Consider the following 18,783-nt stretch of genomic DNA (forward strand, 5'->3'; position numbering starts at 1 on the left):
GCCATTTCATAGAATAATGCAGAAAATACCAAGACAGCTGTGTTGCTGGACAATGTGATGTGAAGGGGGGTACTTTTATTTTGGCTTCTTGCCCAACCTCCCTCTGCTGCTCAGAGATTGTGGAGAACCTTTGCGCATGAGCACAGTCCCTCCTATTAGAGAAAGACAGAAGATTCCTTGATGATGGAGATACGAAGGGGTTACTATCTCTGGCAATAAATAAGGAGCGAGTCAGGTGGTAGCGGCCCGTGCAGTGCCTGCTATACGTGACAAGCCTCAGTGGGATGCATCTGCTAGATATAGGTGGTTCTTAAAGTGACTTTGAGCAAATTCAAACTCAGAGGGCACTGGGAGAGACAGGGAGTCTTAGCACATACTGGCCTGAAGATGGACAGCGTGGGGCTTAGCACTAGGTCAGCAGGATCCCAGCTAGGGTGGAGGAGCCATCCAGCTGGCCTCAATAAGGCTACAGGTGTCCTCAGTAGGGGACAGCTGGAGATTCATATCAGATTCCACCTTGTAGCTCTTAAGACAAGTTATGACATACTTGCAGTTAAGGAAGTTCCTCAGTTATTCTGTCATTCTTGGTTAATCCTCTTATTGTCTTTACACAGAGCTGGGTTAGAGACCTCCTCCAAGTTCTGTGGCAGGAGCATGAGCTGTAGTGTCCAACAGACTTGGGCTTGAGCTTCTTAGCTGATGCTTGTGTCCAGGGGATTAACCTCATTGAGCCTCAGATTCCTCCTATGTAAAATGGGGATCACACAGAGGCTACCTCTTAGGGTTAGTGTGAGGTTTAAATGGAATACTTCAGAGTAGGTGCTTAGCATCGCACCTGGTCTCTATTAATCACTGGATAAATGATTAGTGACAAATATTAGCTGTTGATTGTTTTTGAGGGGGTGTATTTTACACACTTCATGAATGTTTGGCTGGGACAAAGCATAAAAAAACACACATTCCATGCATATATCTAGATGGAGCAGGCCCAACTTGACTACTAAAGGTAAGACTTGGGTACTCAATGAGGGTGTAGAAGGTAAGTGCTGCCCTAGCTAAAAATTATTTTCACGATGTTTGTTATTACTGCTTTGGTTTGCTGCGCATCCGTAAGTACATATTGTTTGAGGACACAGTTATCAGATAAGGACCTGACACCACTGTCCTGTGTCTCACGAGAGGCTGAGGAGTGACTGCTGTATCAAAGCCAAAGCCCGAGATGATCATGTCCATCTTACATAATGGACCCGAGGGTGGCCGACGGCGGTCCTCATTAGCAGAGACGTGCGTGACAATGATCTTCTTAGAATCCCCAAGGAGATAAGTCCCCCTTTTTGTTACTGGCTGGTGAAAATATTACATGTCTGTTTTTAAAAATAGAATCACAGAGAAGAGGGGCTTCTCATCGCATGAGGTACCAGAAGATGCAAACATTTCTTTCTCTTCGAGTTTTCCAGAAAGAGGTCTCAGGCAGAAAGGAAGGAAAAGCACACCTGAACGGGAAAGGCACACTGTGGATGGTATCACAGCTAACAGGTACTGAGCCCTCTCCATGGGCTGGAGGCGCTCCTGAGTGCTCTACATGGACAGGTTACTCAACTTCACAAAATCTCTACGAAGTAGGCAAGATCCCCACTCTGTGATCCTGTTTTAGAGGAGCCTGAGCAGCAGAAACAAGTCAGTCCACGTTTGTGGCAATCTCAAGGCCATGCTACCACAGGATCCTGCCACCCTAAGCCAGGGGTTGTGGGACTTGGGTGGGCATCAGAACCACACACAGGGCTTGCAATTTAGTGGGTCTGGTGGTGGGGTGGCGGGCGCTGAGAATCTGCATCTCTAACACGTTCCCAGGTGATACATCGGATGCTGCTGGTCTAAGCACTGCACGTTGAGAACCATTGCTATCAATAGTGCTTCTGTATTAAACTTAATACAGACCATCTGAGGATCTTTTAAAATTGTGGGCACTGATTCAGAGGTTGGGGTGGAGCTTGAGAGTTTGCATTTCAAACATGCCACCAGCCGGTCGAGGATGCTGCTGGTCTAGGGACCACTCTTTGAGTAGCAAGGCCCTAGACCCAGTGCTCAGTAGTGCTGCCTCTGCTGGTATGTGGAAGACCCACAGCCTTTCCCACCTGTCTGGTATCTATCCCTGGCTATGGAAGCTGTTCATCGCTGCCATTCTGAGCCATCTGCCTGTCTGAATACACACCTGTCTGTCTTCTCTCACCTGGCCTGAGCTCCCCTTGCTGACCTTGAGCCTGTGTGTTCAGACTTCGCTCTGAGGCTAGGCCCTCCTAGCTAGTTTGAGTCTAAGGATACTGACTTTCCTTCAAAGTTCCTGCCTGGGCTTCCCATCTTCTTCCCCTCGTAGTTGGAATCAAAGTGACCCTATCCCCTCGCATCATGCACCCTGGGCAGTATGGAGGCTGGCACCTCCCTGTAGCCTCCTCTCCACACCTATTCCCAGCCTTCCAGCAAGTACCTGTCATATACCCATGAATGGCCTGTCCAGTACCATGGCCTCTGGCTCTTTCCCAGAGCCAGCAGCTGCAGGCCCCACCAGCACTCCACAATGGTGGTCACTGCCATGCCCTTTACTGGGCCTTGGAGGCCCAGAGGTGGCTCCAACTTAGCCTTCACCACCGCCCAACACTGATCCCTTCAAATGCTCTCATTTTGCTGCTCAGAAGAAGCTATGTGGTGAAGTGGTCAAGAGGGTGGGCTCCGGGGTCAGACTGCCTGGGTTTGAATCCAGCCTCTGTTGTTTTTGGCCGTGTGATCTCAGGCAAGTTAGCTACCTCTCTGCTTGCTTCAACTTCCTCATCCATAGAAGGCCCTCCCTGGGCGTGTGGCCTCGAATTCTACTTCACTGAGAAAACTGAGGTCAACAGGCATGGAGCCCTAATGTTTCTTACCCTGAAACGTAAAAAATGAATCTTTTCTCTGGAAGATTAGGTCTTGTCGGAGGTAGCGTTCCTTGATGATTAGTTCCCTCACTCTTCTATCTCCACCCCCTGCCTTCATTTCCTGTGGTTGCCGTAACAAACCTCTACAGAATTAATGGCTTAAAACAACTCAAATTTATGGTCTTACAGTTCTGTGAATCCAAAATGGGTCTCACTGGGCTAACAACCAAGGTGTTGGTAAGGCTGGTTCCTTTTTGGAGACTCCAGGGGAGAATCTGTGTCCTGGCCTTTCCCAGCTTCTCGAGGCTGCCTGCATTCCTTGGCTCGTGGCCCCTTCCTCCGTCTTCAAGGTCAATGAGAGAGCATCCTCAAATCTCTTCTCTACCTCCCTCTTCTAAGGCCTTTTATGATCACCTTGGGCCCAGAAGAACAATCCCCCCACCTCGAGGTCCTTAACTTATTCACACTCCCAAGTCCCTTTACCACATGAAGGGACATACAGGTTCTGGGAATTAGGGCAGGGACATCCTTCAGGCTGCCACACCCTCCTGGTTTCTCTTGAGCCTCATTCCTGCTATTCCTTCTCTCCCTAGGGTTTTCAGTCTCTGGCTCCATGTGCACAGCCTCTACAAATGCCTGAGTGGCTCTTATCTCTAACAAGCAGAACAAAAGCACACTCTTCCTTCCTATGCCATCCTCTAGCTACATACCCCTTTCGTACTCTTCAGAGTCTAGGTCCTCACAAAACAGGTAAAAATCTGTCCCTGCCTCCATTTCTTTTTTTTCACCCATTGCTTTTTAAATCCCTGCAATCAGGCAGTGTGGGCTCTACCTCCCGAATACGTCTGGAATTTGGCCACTTCTGCTCTCCTTACTGCCACTGACCTGGCTGCAACCACCACCATCACTCCTCCGGGTTATTGGAAAGTCCCCAGATGTGCCACTCCAGCACCTGCCTTGTATCTTCAGTCTCAAGGTGGCAGCCAGAGAGAATCCTTGAAGACTGTATATCAGCACTTGCCCCTCTGCACGAAGCCCTCACCTCGCTCAGGGCAGAGGCCATGTCACCATGATGGCTCACTAGGTCTGGCAGCATCTGGGCCCCGCGGCCTCCGGACCTTGGCTCTTACTCCTCTCTCCGTGCTCACTCTTTGCCACTCCTTGAACACTTTGAGGACTGTGGTTCTCAAAGTATGATCCCCATACCAGCAGCTTCAGCAGCACTGGAACACTTGTTGAAATGCTAATTCTTGGGCCCCACCTCCTGCCTGCTGAGTCAGAAACTCTCAGTGGGGGGCTGGGGGGGATGAGGCCCTGCAATCTGCTTCCCCAGCTCTCTCGGTGGTTCTGATGCCAAAGAGCAAGGACTGCTGGTCCAGGCACATTCCCACCCCAGGGCCTTTGCACTGGCAGTTTCCTTTGCTTGGAAGTCTCTTCTCCCAGCTTCTCCCCAGACACTGGGCTCTCTTTGGTCTGGCTCTCAGCCCAGGAGCTCCTCCTCCATCTCAGAGACCAGTGCCCCCCATCAGAGGTCTAAGGCTCAGCTCTGTGAAGTGCCTTATCCAAGCTTCTAAGTTTTAATCATTTTAAACTCTTTCTGAGTACCTGCAGCTTTTTCCTAGCTGCTACCTCCATGACACCTCAGAGTTCTTGTTTTGCCTTTTTTGGTTGCCTATTTAACAATCCTTTATGTGAAATTCTCACTGGTGAAATAACTGGCATGGCCTTTGCCTGCTAGCTGTGTCCTGACCAGCAGTCTGGTGAACTCAGGGATCTACACAAAACTCCTTATCAATGGGACCAAGGGCAATTGTCCTGCTCTCCCCAAAGAGAACAGTGAGGGGACTGAAGGGAAGGCCCTTGTCATTCCAACAGGCCTCTGCTGAATGTGTTTTGATGCACACTTTCTTTATGTCTGGATGTGTGTGTGTGTCTGTGAATGTATGTACACAGTGAGGTTGCTTCCTTAGATTAAATGATTTATTATCTAAAGTAAAGTGCTTTAAAATTTCCCCTAAGAAACCTTCTGAGTTAGAACATCACTGAGGAGAATAATCTTACAGAAAAGTAGGAAATGCCTTCGTCAATTTTTTTTTCAGATTGTTGACTTGGAGAAAAGGCAGTGGAATTACATTAAGTATGATGAATGTTTTTGTGAACATTTTTATGAAGAAAAAACAGTTTATCCCCTGATCTGACTAAATAAATGTTGGATAAATGTCAAGAAGGAGCCCCACACTTTTAGCCTTTCCCGGGCACCAAGTGTCTCCATCTGTGGCCCCTTCCAGTCCCTCCCTGACCCAAGTCCACCATGATGTCACATCAACAGGACAGGGGAAGCCCTTTGTGAACTCACCCCTGCTGGGAACATGGGAAGAAGAAGAAACAGGGTTTGGGTAGAAAAGGGAAATAAAGTGGATGGCAGAGCAGGGACAGAGGTTGTGCCCGGAAGCTTTGATGGGAAGAATACACCGAAGAAAAGTAAACTCAGACCCAAACACTGAATGCCCAGCCTGTTCGGGGCAGGAGCTGGTGACTGTGTGCCGGAGTGAGGAGGTATCCAGTCCTAACCTGGGGAACCAATACCATTTGAGTGGAGAGGCAAACAGTAAGTAAAACAGGACAAAAGCATGGTCTCTGAGCAGGCGTGACAGGCAGAACACTGTGGGCAAAACAGGCATGGGTTTGGAGTTGTGGACCCCAGTTCAAATCCCTGCTGTAGAATATAAAACCCTGGGCAACTCGATGCTTGTTGATCTGAGCCTCAGTATCCTCATCTGTAAAATAGGCATACCTCGCAGGACTGTTTTGAGAATTAGAAACCATGCATTTGCACTCCCGGACATTTCATAGGCATTCAATAAATGGCAGCTTTAATTATGTAGGGTGCATGCATAATCTGTAAGCATCTGCTGCAAATCACAGGGAAGGAGAACCTGGAGTGTCTCTAGTAGAAGATGGAAATAGGAATTAATGTAAATGTGCAGAATGGCATAAACATTATTTTTATTTAATCCACTGTACTATTTTATTTAGTGAGTATAAAAATATTTTTAAGAGTTTTTCTCGTAAACTCTGTCTCCCTAAATAATTTCCTCCAGGTGACCTTAAGCTCTTGGAATACCAAATCTCTTGTACAAGGTATTCAGAAACTAACCTTGATGCTAAGCATAGCCCCCCCCTTGGGGGACCTTGGTCTAGTGACAGGAAGTGAGAACCAGATGGATGAATGATCAGTGACAGCAATGTGACAGGAATACTGTGTGCTATGGCAACAGAGAATTTGCCACTGAGGAAGAAGGCCCTGATAGGGCGCTGTGGAGGTGACGGTTTTCCAGCAAGTCTGAGGTGCTTGGCGGGTGAGGAGAAGGAGAGACCAGTTCAGGAAGAAGCAACAGAAGCAACAGAAGTTGGCAGAGATGGGATGCGGAGCAGCAGGAGTTGTGTGTGGGAGGGCAGACAGCGGTCCTGGTATGCATGCTAAAAAGTCTGAATTCTATTTATTCTATCCATGACATAAAGCTACCAAAGGATCTTTCTTTATCACAGTGTTTTGAGTTTCTGGATGAGACAAAACTCAAATAACACGGAAGGAATATGGTGAGAAGTAATTTTTCTTCCCACCTAGACCCTCTAGCTAGAGGCAAACACTGTTCTTCTCACAGGGAAACGTGGACCTGGTGACTGATGGATTTTAATCAGGGAAGGAACAGTGGATGGACACTAGGGGCAGGAAGGGAGGCAAGGGGACTAGTGAGGAGGTGTTTGCAAAAGGAGAGACTACATCACTACAGGAATTCGAATGAGGACATACTTTAAAAGTACAATCAAGAGGAGCTGATGGCATTTGATATCAAGTATGAGGAGCGGGAGAGATGGTGAAGACTCCCAACCTCCTGTGTTAGTTTACTCTATGAATACCCTGTCAAAAACTGAACTAAAAATTTATGGTTCAGCCTAACTGTTCCCGTCTCCTTTTTTTTCTCTTATTCATGGTACTTTTCCAAGTCTTTTTTTAAACCGAAATGGCTGCCCTGCCAATCTCCCTGGCAGCTCTGTGTAGCCACGTGACCGCTTGGGCCAAAGGGATGTCTTTAAGAAGTGATATGGCAATGTCTAGATCATATGTTTTAGAAGGGAGCTGTCTGCCCTCTACTTACCTTCATTTTCCCTTAGACCAAAACATTCTCCTTCATGCATCAGCTCCAAACATTCAGGGACCATGGCTTTAGGGACAGTGGAGCAGACCGTCCGGACGCATGGCCATCCCTGGGTCTCTCTGTCTTTGGACCATTACATGAGAGAAAAATATCCCTCAGTCTGATTTATTCCATTCATGTGGATGCCTCCTTAGCTTAGCTTGTACTTGAACGAAATCAAGAACATAGAAGGAGAAGTAGAGATCTCACTTTGTTTTGCTTTGACGTGGGGACTATGGGGTGGGTGGAGATAAAACTGTTTGACCACGAAGAGTGGTATTGCCCGTGATTCACCAAGAGGAGATCTCAAGAGAGACCAGGGCTGGGGACCTGGACCTGGGAGGGAATACCTTAGGTGGCAGTCGAAGCCATGGGGGTAGGTGAGATGACTCCAGAGCTTGCAGAGACTGAAAAGGACAGAGGGCCTGGAACAGCATCTGTGACAGATACTGTTAGGAGAAAGCCACTTGCTTCATTTTATGTTACAATCACTTCCTGCCATGCCCGTTTTCCCAACTGATTATAAACTCTTTGGGTTCATGGATTATAACTTACTGATCTCTGAATGAAACACCTAGAATACTTTCACACAGAGTAGACATTCAAAATTATCTTAAGAACAGCACTTTAAAATGCCTTATATCTTAGCAATAGATTTGCTTTCTATTTTTCCCATTCATGACTGTAGACCATCCCAAGCCAGTCTTTAAGACAGGTCACAGACACAAATGAGTGGAGTGCCAGGAGGGCTCATGGCAACCTTGAGGGAGCCTGCATGCCCAGGTGAAGGGGGTGGCCGCTGTTTGGTAAAAAGACAAAGAACTCACAAAAAAATGGGCAACCAACACTTCACAAAAGATATTCAAATCACCAGTTAGCACATAAAAAGTGCTCAACATCATTAGTGATCAGGGAAATGCAAATTAAGACCACGAGATAGTCTTCGCACCTACTAGAATGGCTAAAACAGCAACAAAAGAATTACTAACATTACCAAATGTTGACAGGATGGGGAGGAACTGGAACTCTCACACATCGTCGAATATCACGCAAAATGGTACAAACATTTCAAGAACTGTTTGGCACTTTCTTCTAAAGTGACACACACATCTATCCTATGACCCAGTAATTTATAATGTAGGAACTTAGCCAAGAGAACGAAAACACAAGATTGTTCAAGGATATTCCTAACAGCCTTATTTATGAGAGCAAAAAAGTAACAATCCAAATGTCCATCAGCAGACAAATGGACAAATTAATTTTGGCATGCTCATGCAAACGGAACATACTACACAATAAAAAGGAACACACTACTGATTTACTCAGCGATGTGGATGAATCTCTCATGTGGAACAAAAGCATCCAGACACAGAAGAGTACAAAATGTCTGATACCATTTATAGGAGTTCCCAGAAGAGGCAAAACTTATCCATGCTTACAGAAATGAGAAAGTGGTTGCTTTAGAGGTAGAGAGGGGATGGAACTGAGAGGCATGAAGAAAATTTCTGGAGGGAGGTAAATGTCATAAATCCTGTTTGGGGCGGTGATTATATGAATGTATTCATAGCAAGAGATCATCAAATTGAACGCTTAAAAGTAAACAGTTTAAGAACAAAATGAACAGTCTTTTATATTTATCCACATATTTACCCTTTTGATAATTTAAATTTAGTCCTGTACATCCAAATTTGTATCATTTTCAAAGGATATTTTCTCTTGGTACAGAAATCTGGGTTGATGGGTTTTGATTTTGTTTTTTCCTTTTTCCCTGGCACTTTCCAAATGTCATTCCAGTGTCTGCTGGCCTCTGTTTCTGATGAGGTTACCTGTCATTCATATCCTCATTCCTCTGTATGTAATGGGTGTCTTTATCTAGTTGCCTTGAACATTTCCTTTTTATCTCTGGTTTTCAGTAGTTGACTAGAATGTGCTGAGATGTGATTATATATTTGTATTTATCCTGTTTGAGGTTCATTGAGCTTCTTTGCTCTGTGGGTTGCTCTTTTATTTATTTTTAATTTTTAAAAAAGATTTATGTTTCTATTTGAGAGAGAGAAAGAAAATGAGGGGAAGATGGGGAGGGAGAGAGAAACCCAAGCAGACTGCACTGAGTGCACAGCCTGACATGGGACTCAATCTCATGACCCCAAGATCATGACCTAAGCCGAAACCAAGAGTCAGATGATCAACTGACTGCAGCCACCAAGGTGTCCCATGTGGGTTGCTCTTTTAAAGCCAGATTTAGGATGTTTATGTCCACCATTTTTTCAAGTATTTTTTTTCTGTCCAATTTCTTTCTCTCCCTCCCCCTTTTGCCTATCCAGTTACACACCTGTTACACTGCTTAATGCAGTCCCACGGGTCACTGACACTGTGCTCATATTTTCGATCTTTCTCTCTGTTCTCCTGACTAGATAATGTCTGCTGACTCTCTTCAATTCACTGACCCTTTTTTCTGCAGTCTCCAATCTGCTCTAAGGCCTATCCAGTGGATATGATAGTGGGCTTTCCATTTCAGAGTCTCTACTTTAGAGTTCTAATGTTTCCATTTCATTCTTTTTTTTATAGTTTTCATTTCTCTCTTGTGCTTCCCTACCAGTTTACTCATTGTCTTCTTACTTTTCTAGAAGTGTTTGAATATGTTTATAATAGCTTTTAAAATTTCTTATCTGCCAGTTCCAACATCTGTGTTATTTCAATATCCATTTCTATTGACTACTTTTTTCCTTGATTATGGCTCCTGCTTTTTTGTATGTCTAATTTAAAAAAATTGTAAATTCAACACTGTAGGTGATATATCATAAGGAGTTTCCTTAATGAGTGTTGCGTTTTGCTTGCAGGCAGGTAAATTACTAGACTCCTTTGATTCTACCTTGGTTCCACTCTTTTTAGAGTGGGTCAATTTCAGTCTGTCTTTAGTCTTAGAGAGACCCTTATTCCAACTAGGTCATGGCCCTTATTCCTAAAGCCTGGCCTTTCTCAGAGCTTGATGGATTGCTCAAGAGATCTCTCCATGCTGGGTGGGCTGGAATTCTAATGTCTTCCAGCATGACACAGCCTCTGATACCTCCATTCAGCTCCCAGCCCTACAATAGCCACCCTCTGCCAGGCCTCCCAGTGCACACACAACCTACTCTTCATCTAAGAACATATGGAAAACCCCTATGCAATTTTCTGGGGCCCTCCTCTACTTAGCTTACTCCTCGCCAGGCTCAGTCCCACAATTTCAAGCCATTTCAATTGGCTCAAAGTCTGCTATCTGCTTCTTCAGCTTAGCAAGATGGTGGTCACTACCTGGAGCCCCTCTCTGTGCCAGGGTCTGGTAAGTGGCCCCAGGCAGAAGGCTGGGGCTAACATGGGACTCATTAGTATGTTTCCCTTTTCTCAAGGACCACAGGTCTGTGGTGCACCTGTGGAATAGGTAACTCATATATTTTGTCTGTTTTATGGCTGTGTACAGTGGGAAGTTAAGTCCAGAACTGTACTGTGGCTGGAAGAAGTCTGGACATGGGTATTTGGTAAAAGCACCCAAGTGATGCTAACAGGCTTCTATCTCCTCCCATGGGATCCCTGGCTAAGAACTGAGGTCCTAGAAAAGAACAGGTCATGGAGATGACTACCCAAGTCTATCTCAGCAAGATGCCATTATTATCTTTAGTATATTTTTGAGTTTGGTCCACTCAGCAGTCTTCTGATTAGAATTTTAGCTTTCTAGAGAGATCTGCCTATGAGGGGATATATTTGCCACTGTAAACTAATAAACTGGTATTTTTTATTTTCACATCAAGCTCTAGTGAACTTAGTTAAAAGTGTTTCCTTGAAAGTCAGAGCCCTTCCTGGTATACTAGCAAAGAAAAAATAAAGCTGGACTACAGTAGATCCACCAAGGTTAGCTAAACTCTGACCACATTCTTCTTCATGAGCTGTTGGTTTAACTTTTTTTTTGGTTTTATTTTTTAAGAAGATAGTTGTGCTAAGGAGCCCTGAGCTCATGATCAGATTTGATATTACTGAAACCTAGTAAGTCCTTACTTGGTTACTTGAAATACAGAAATGGTCTGGTTTTCATCTTCTTCACCAGAATTAACTTCCCCAAAACCTGGCTGAAGAACAATTTTTAGCAAAAAGAGTGACCTGAATCACAAGCATGTAATACACTGTAATTTATGGTACTTTGTTCAAATAAACTGCCAAATTAAGTAGATAGATTGATAGTACTCTTGGATACCTGAATATGGCCCTGGTGATATTTGTGGTTATTTGAATGCATAAGAATAATGCATCATGTCATTAGACAAGAAAAATCGAATGTTAAAAAAGTCTGTGAAAAGCGAATCATTGGAGTCTTATATCCCAAACACTGCCCTTGCTTTTTATGTAAATAATTTAAAGAGTTTCATAAACACAAACTCATCTCATAAATCCAAACTCATTCCTCTTCTTAGGAATAGCCACATGGAAAATCTGTCTTCACTATTTTTCCCATTTCCCAATGGAGAGACCAAGTAAATGATGTCATTAATGCCGGTACTGTAATTGATCTGGTATATGGAAGAATCACTTCTTCATTCCTTCGTTTCCTTTAAGCTCAGCTGTTTTACCCCTAAAAGCTTTTCTTGGATCCCTGCCTAGGTTACAACCCCTGCTCTGAGCTCCCAGACCTCTAGCACCTTACTTAGTACACTGGATTTTAATTATCTGCTCATGTCCGTCTCTCCGATGCATAAGTGTTCCCCCAAATCAGAGACCACACCACATTCCTATTCTACTCCTGGAACACTAATGGGTACCGCTCCTGGGTTCAGTCAAGTTTATAAAGTGAAGTAGTGAATGGTCCACATTCACTGTGCGAAGCTCTGAGCCAGAGTACCAGATACAAAGAAAAATAAGAGGGGATCCGCGTATGAGAAATTCACAAGTGGGAAGCAATTACGCTTGCATAATTTGTATGTGACTGTCAGTTAAAATACATATTTTGCAAAATGCTCTTCAGCAATTTTCAGGTTAAATCGATTGCATTGTCATGTCTTTCTCTGTTTTTTTATTATCTTCCCTAGATATCAGTTGAGATCTTATAACACAGAGGCAGCATGCTGTGGTCATGGTGGAAAGAGATAAGGACCCAGCTCTGTTATTCCTCACAGTTATGTGATTTGGGATTTGCTTCTACTTTTTTTTTTTTTTTTTTGACACAGAGAGAGATAGTGAGAGAGAGAGAGAGCACAAAGCACGGGAAGCAGCAGGCAGGCAGAGGGAGAGGAGAAGCAGGCTCCCTGCGGAGCAAGGAGCCTGATGTGGGGCTCGATCCCAGGGCCCTGGGATCATGACCTGAGCCGAAGGCAGATGCTTAACCGACTGAGCCACCCAGGCGCCCCTGCTTTTACTTTTTATAGGCAATGTTTATTCACTGTTACAACAGTGGTTGTATTATCTATCTCTTAGGGTTACTGTTAGGATCAAATGAAATAATGTATGAAAGGGCTTTGTGAACCATATGCCACTTCAAATATTAGATCTATAAAGTCACAACTTTATGGCAGCAGCTGGTTCTGAGTTTCAAGAAGTTGCTTATTTTTAGGGTAGTTCAGGGGCAGCCCTTGGTCTCCGGATCTTTTCTAATCAAGTCAATTCAGGTTAGTTAAGGATTAACCCAACAGATTTAAAAATATGAACACATATCAGAAGAGAAAATTATCTTTATTCATAGAATAGTATATATCTTAGGGAATCACAAAATGGACATATCCACATAAAATAACTAGAATGTGCTATGTGTGTTGACTTAAAAGACTTTTATAAATATCAAAAAACGTGTTGCTGCCAATTGGAATAAATCATTGTCTCAGAGAAAGTAACAGTTTGGTAAAATTGTAGCTGATAATGTATTTTCCATGGCAACCAAACCCAGCCTTTGGCATATTTAAGGGAGTCTGTAGTTTTGGTATTACTGTGCATTGGTAAGCACCATTTGGGACAGAAACTAAAATGACTTTATAAAATTACATTTACTGGGATAAAATCTAATCATGGCAGTTGACATCACTAGTTTGAATTTTTCCCAGGTCAGAACTAATACCATTTCCCTATAGGAGGGGCATGCAATTCCAGAACGCAACCATGCTGAGTGGTCAATCTTGCAAGGAAAGCAGTATATTTGAAGCTATGCTGTCATGCTCAAGTTTCTGACAGGAGACTAAACCTACTAGATCAAACCTTATTTCGAATAACACTACTCACCTCCTCGCCAGAGAGCCTAGGACAGTGATAGTACACACTGGGTGTCTCCCATGTTGTCCAGTGAATTTAATATGATATCAACTCTGCAATTCAGAGAGAATTTTGCATCCCAAGGATTTTGATATATGGTATTTTTATTTTCATTCAGTTCAATATATTTTCTAATTGACCTGTGGTTTCCTCTTTGACCTGTGTGTTATTTAGAAGTATGCCATTTAATTTCTAAATGTTTAGAGTTTTCCCAGATATTTTCATGTTTTATGATTTATAGTCCATTTCTTTTTTTTTTAATTTTTAAAAGATTTTATTTATTTATTTGAGAGAGAGAGAGAATGAGAGAGAGCGAGCACATGAGAGGGGGGAGGGTCAGAGGGAGAAGCAGACTCCCTGCTGAGCAGGGAGCCCGATGCAGGACTCGATCCCGGGGCTCCAGGATCATGACCTGAGCCGAAGGCAGTCGCTTAACCGACTGAGCCACCCAGGCGCCCTAGTCCTTTTCTGTGATAGTCCAAAACACTTAGTATGATTTCAGTTTTTTTATATTTGTTGAGGTTTCTTTTATGGCCCAGAATATGTTCTATGTTGCTCAATGTTCCATGTGTATTTGGAAAGAATGCATGTTCTGCTTGTTGGATGGAATGTTGTATTAAGGTCAGTTAGGTCAATTGGTTGATAGTGTTGTTCAGGTCTTCTGTATCCCTACTGATTTTCTTCCTGCTTGCTCTATCAATACTGAGAGAAGAGGGAAGTCTCCAAACGTAATTGTGGATTTGTCTATTTCTCCTTTCAGTTCTATCAGTTTTTGTTGCATGTTATTTGAAATTTTATTGTTAGTTACATAGGTATTTTGTATTGTTATACCTTTTTGGTGAGCCAACTCCTTCATCACTAACTTTTGGTAATATCACTGGTCTGATGGTTACTTTGCATGATATTAACATAGACACTCCAGTTCTTGATTGGTGTTACAACAGCATCTCTTTTTCGCATCCTTCCAGTTTTAAGTTATTTGTGTCTTTATATTTGAAGTGGGTTTCTTTTAAGCAGCACATAGTTGTGCTTTACGTTTTTTTTAATCCAATATGACAAAACTGTCTTTTAATTGGTGTGCTTAGAAGAGATATTTTTATAAATCAGAAAATGTGCATTATATTTTTGTGATCCCAAGATTATTTTTTCTGAGATTTCTTGGTTTTGCATTTTGACTCAGGTTTTTTAAAGCTGTGAAAGGAAGGAAGATAATCCAATCTGACATTTAAGGGAACTATAACACACCGAGCCCCCACTATTCTGCCAAACACTCTGCTAGATCCTTTGCTCTCAATCGCCTAGGACGATTAGTCCTGTGGCAGGACTATTCCCTCCATCTCAATGATGGAGGCAATCAGGGCCCCATAGCATAGGCTGCTAACAGCCCCCAATACACAGTATCCCCTTCTTTCTAGTAATAAAATAATTCATCAAGGTCACCAAGGGAAAAAAAAAAAAAAGGACATTTCCCCGTCTATGTTGTGGCAAGGTTTGCCTTGGAACTTAGTTCTGGCCAATGAGATAAAAACTGACGTATAGGTCCTGGAAACTTTCCCCCAAAGACAGCTGACCTACTTTCTCTGCTTCTTTGTTCATTCCTTTCTCCACCCTACTACCTGGAATAGAGATATGATGATAGTAGCACCAGCTGCCACACTGGGCCATGAGGAAAATGGCCACAGTCTTGGGGTGGTAGAACAGTGGGCTGTAAGAGGCCTGGGTCCCCTGGGGACTTTGTAGCGCAAAACCACACCTGTCCGGGGGTGCTTACCTCCTGACTTTTACATGAGAGAAATAAACATCTACCTTGATGAACCTACCGTTGTGGGAGGAGTTTGTTAATTTGTCCTGAACTCAATCCTACTGGATATAGCCTAGGGCCAATTACCATCACAGTGTTATATACCTACACTGTAATTCATGTTTTGACAGATTCATACCAACATCTCTTATGGTTTTGTGGGAAAGTCATGTAGAATTGGGAGAAGCAGCTATTTTACTTTATCTGATTTTTCAATTTACTAAATTAAAAATTACCAAAAACAAAAAGGTGGTGGGGGCGGGGAAGCCATGGTAAGCTTACACACTATATGTTAGAATTCCAGAACCTGACTCTGCCCAAACCAGCCGTATACAGTTAGAAGTCAATTAATCCTTCTAAACCTCTAGTTCCTATAAAATAAAGATACCAACACCTACTTCACTGAGTTGTCTGAAGAAATAAATAAGACATACCAGATGACAGAGCTTGCTAAGTACAAGCACTATGTAAAGACAAAGTCTTGTGATCATAACGCTGGGAGACATTTCATATATAACCTTGACAGGTAAAACTGTCTCACAAACACACTTCCAGTAGTATGTATATGTATGTGTGTGTTGCTAGTTCTAAATGAAAATAAACTGAAAAATGTACTCTAGTTAGGAACTTAAGAGCACAATAAATAACACCTCAGTGCTTACTGTCACAAACTTAGATTTCTATATACCTTTGTATCAAAGCTCTTACAATTCTTTAATATCTCCTTTTTTGTATTATAGAAAACATTCAGGTATTTTTTTTTTTTTTGCTTTGTTTCAATAAGCTGACTTCAATCAAAATGTGGATTTAATAATTTAGCTTTCTGTATAATACCTTAGAAACTTAGCCAGGATGATTGTTTTGTTCAACAGCACTTGCTGTTTTAAAAAGTGTATTTCATGTTAAGTGTTTTTAAAGTGTTTAAGAGAGATAAGAAAGCAAAGTCCATCTTAAGTCTGAAACTGGCAGAAAGATAAAACCCATGTGCCTGGCTTGGGATGGGGACAGCTAGAACAGACCTTGTAACAAGGTCAAGAGAGGAGGATCTAAGAGAAGGTGATGGAAGACACACCGGAAGCAGAAAGCAGCTTTGTCCATCAGCATTAGGGGCTGGGGGCAGTGGCAGGTAAATAAAGCAGAAGGAGGGCAGCCAGGGCGATGGAGAGCTTTGAAGATGAGAGGCAATTTCACACCAAATCAGTGAGTCACAGCTTTGAGCAGACCCAAGGCAGGAATCTGGGGGAAGGTGTGCAGTGGGGTTAGTGTTGGTCCACCTTGAACCTGCAGGACTTCTGGACTGGATGAGAGAGCATCAGTGGGCCTGCGAATGTGAGCCAGAAGGCTCAGTTTAAAGCCAGCTATACATGGCATATGTTTTTTTCTATCTGGTGGAGCTCATCTAATTCATATATGTTTTTAAATCATTCACACTTTTTTTAAGATTCAGGTTTCCTTGCAAGAGAGAGGGCCATAAATATCCACCCAATGGTGGTCAGAAACTTGAAGCATAAGATCTCGAAGGAAAATAATCTACGTCTAAGAAGAACAGCTTATAAATCTATTTCAGCATTTACAAATATAAGCATGACCCTTCAATTATTCATTATTTGACTTCCAAATTTGGAGAACACCACTCTATCTAAAAATCGAGGCTTATATTTTAAGAACTACATTTTCTGGGAATTTAAAAAAAAGTGATTAAAAATCAAATATTATATCTATTTCTAGCCTTTTTGCTCCTCCTCCCCTGGATGTGGTGCTGGATTCTGGTCCCCTGGAGATCTAAAATGCCCTTCCTCCCACAATTACTACAGCTTGGCTCGTCCAAGGACAGACCCAATTAAGGTCAACTCCAAACACAAGGTAAGAGCGGTCATCCCTGAAGGGTGACTTGAGGATGAGAGGCTTTCAAGAGGCGGATGACCTGAGATCCTTGTTTCCACACAGGACATTACACAGATGATGCCAATTTTAGCTGCTCTACAGGAACTTGACTCCTAGACCACAAAATGTTTCTTCTCAGGTGTGTGTGTGTGTGTGTGTGTGTGAGAGAGAGAGACAGAGAGAGAGAGAGAGAGAGAGAGAGAGAAGATGGGTGGGGAAGGGAAGGAGGGAGATGGGAGAGAGAAATATTGATGAAATTTCCTCTTTATAAGGCAACCCTCGCTAGACTGAGATTAAATTCACCATAATCTTTTACCTTGATTTATAGAATAAATACCAAGGATCTTTCACATACAGATGAGTTTAGAATAAACGTGATATTCTGTCAAAATGATTTGTCCACACTTTGAGAATATATTCCCAAGAAAATGGCATGAGGAAAAAAGTAATTTGCATAACACTGCAAATAATAGCAAACAATGGGGAAAACCTAAGTGCTCCAAGGAGAGGTGTAGCTTATTCTAATTTATCAGCATGATTAAGTGTTTTATAACTATTAAATGATAACTGTGGAAAGTTGTGTTTTTGTTTGTTTTTTTTTTTTGATACATGGAGAGAGGAAACAAGCAGACTTTGTCTCTCCGTAGGGGAGCAGAATGGGCCGGGCCTGCGCTCTGAACATTCACTGGGGCAGCAGGTTTCAGTGGGTGCTCAATAATTGTGCTCTTTCCCTTCCTATAGGCATCTATCCAAATCTCAGTCATCCTGCAAAGTCCATTTCAGACAGCCCCTTCTCCATGGAGAGGATCACGAGAGCTTCCAGGTTGGGGGACACATCAAGGAGCTAACAGAGTAACCCATCTGGAGAGGACACGGAAGCTCCTGGACCCTCTAGCCCCGTGCCCCAAATACTCGTCCTATGCAAGTCTTACATTTGGCTGTTCCTGAGTTGCATCCCTTCTAATGCATGCAAGTCAAGTGTTTTTCTGAGTTCTGTAAGTCATTCTGGTGATTTACTGGATCTGCGAAGGGGGTTGTGGGAATCCCTGGATTTGAAGCCAGTTGTTTAGAAGTACAGGTGACCCCGGAGTGTGTGACCAGCATCTGAAGTGGGGTGAGGCTAAGGCCTGTGGGGTCTGCCCTAACTCTGGACGGCTACTGTTAGAATTGAATTCAGTTGTTGGGCACTTTGCTGGTATTGGAGACTTGGCTGTTCTCGTAGAAAAATCTCCCACACACCTGATGTCAGGAAACATCACTCATTAGGAGATATTCCCAAAGTTTACTTGTAAATCAACTGCCAGCAAATTCTACTTAAAAACTATTATAATCAGGATTCTCCAACAGTGTGGGATAACACACATCAAAATCTCTGATCAGGGCACTATTCAAAATATACACCTTCTAGAAGATTCTGTTGTAGCTCCACCAGACATGTCACGATTGGGAATGTATTGTAAATATGAAGTGTGTCAGCAACACACCAGGGGATTAGTTTCTGTGGTTGGTGCCCAAAAGCCCATCTAACCTAGCCGGGAGGGGACTCAAGAGACTGACAGCCCTAGCCTGATGGGCCAAGGTGAAGAAAGGAGGAGAATATTCCTTTCCTTTTTCTGGGACTTGGGCCAACTCTATGTATAATTTCAGAGCGGGTGGAATTTGTCCTCTGCATCTTTCCTGTCTGTACCCTTTCCCCTCCCACCTAGGCTTCTCTCCCTAGGCT

General features: G+C 43.2%; 1 protein-coding gene and 1 long non-coding RNA gene across 9 annotated transcripts in view; one reads left to right on the forward strand and one right to left on the reverse strand.

Moving 5' to 3' along the window:
- The window catches only part of MTUS2 (microtubule associated scaffold protein 2), a 594,294-nt gene that overhangs the window by 39,476 nt on the left and 536,035 nt on the right, over window positions 1-18,783 (reverse strand). The gene's annotated exons all lie outside the window — the stretch shown is intronic.
- LOC113920700 lies at window positions 5,348-17,967 on the forward strand. Its single transcript, XR_003519348.1, has 3 exons — window positions 5,348-5,517; window positions 16,905-17,039; window positions 17,802-17,967. It is a non-coding gene; the product is annotated as an uncharacterized LOC113920700 (long non-coding RNA).

The sequence above is a fragment of the Zalophus californianus genome, chromosome 3, assembly GCF_009762305.2.
Source record: "Zalophus californianus isolate mZalCal1 chromosome 3, mZalCal1.pri.v2, whole genome shotgun sequence".
Lineage (NCBI taxonomy): Eukaryota > Metazoa > Chordata > Mammalia > Carnivora > Otariidae > Zalophus > Zalophus californianus.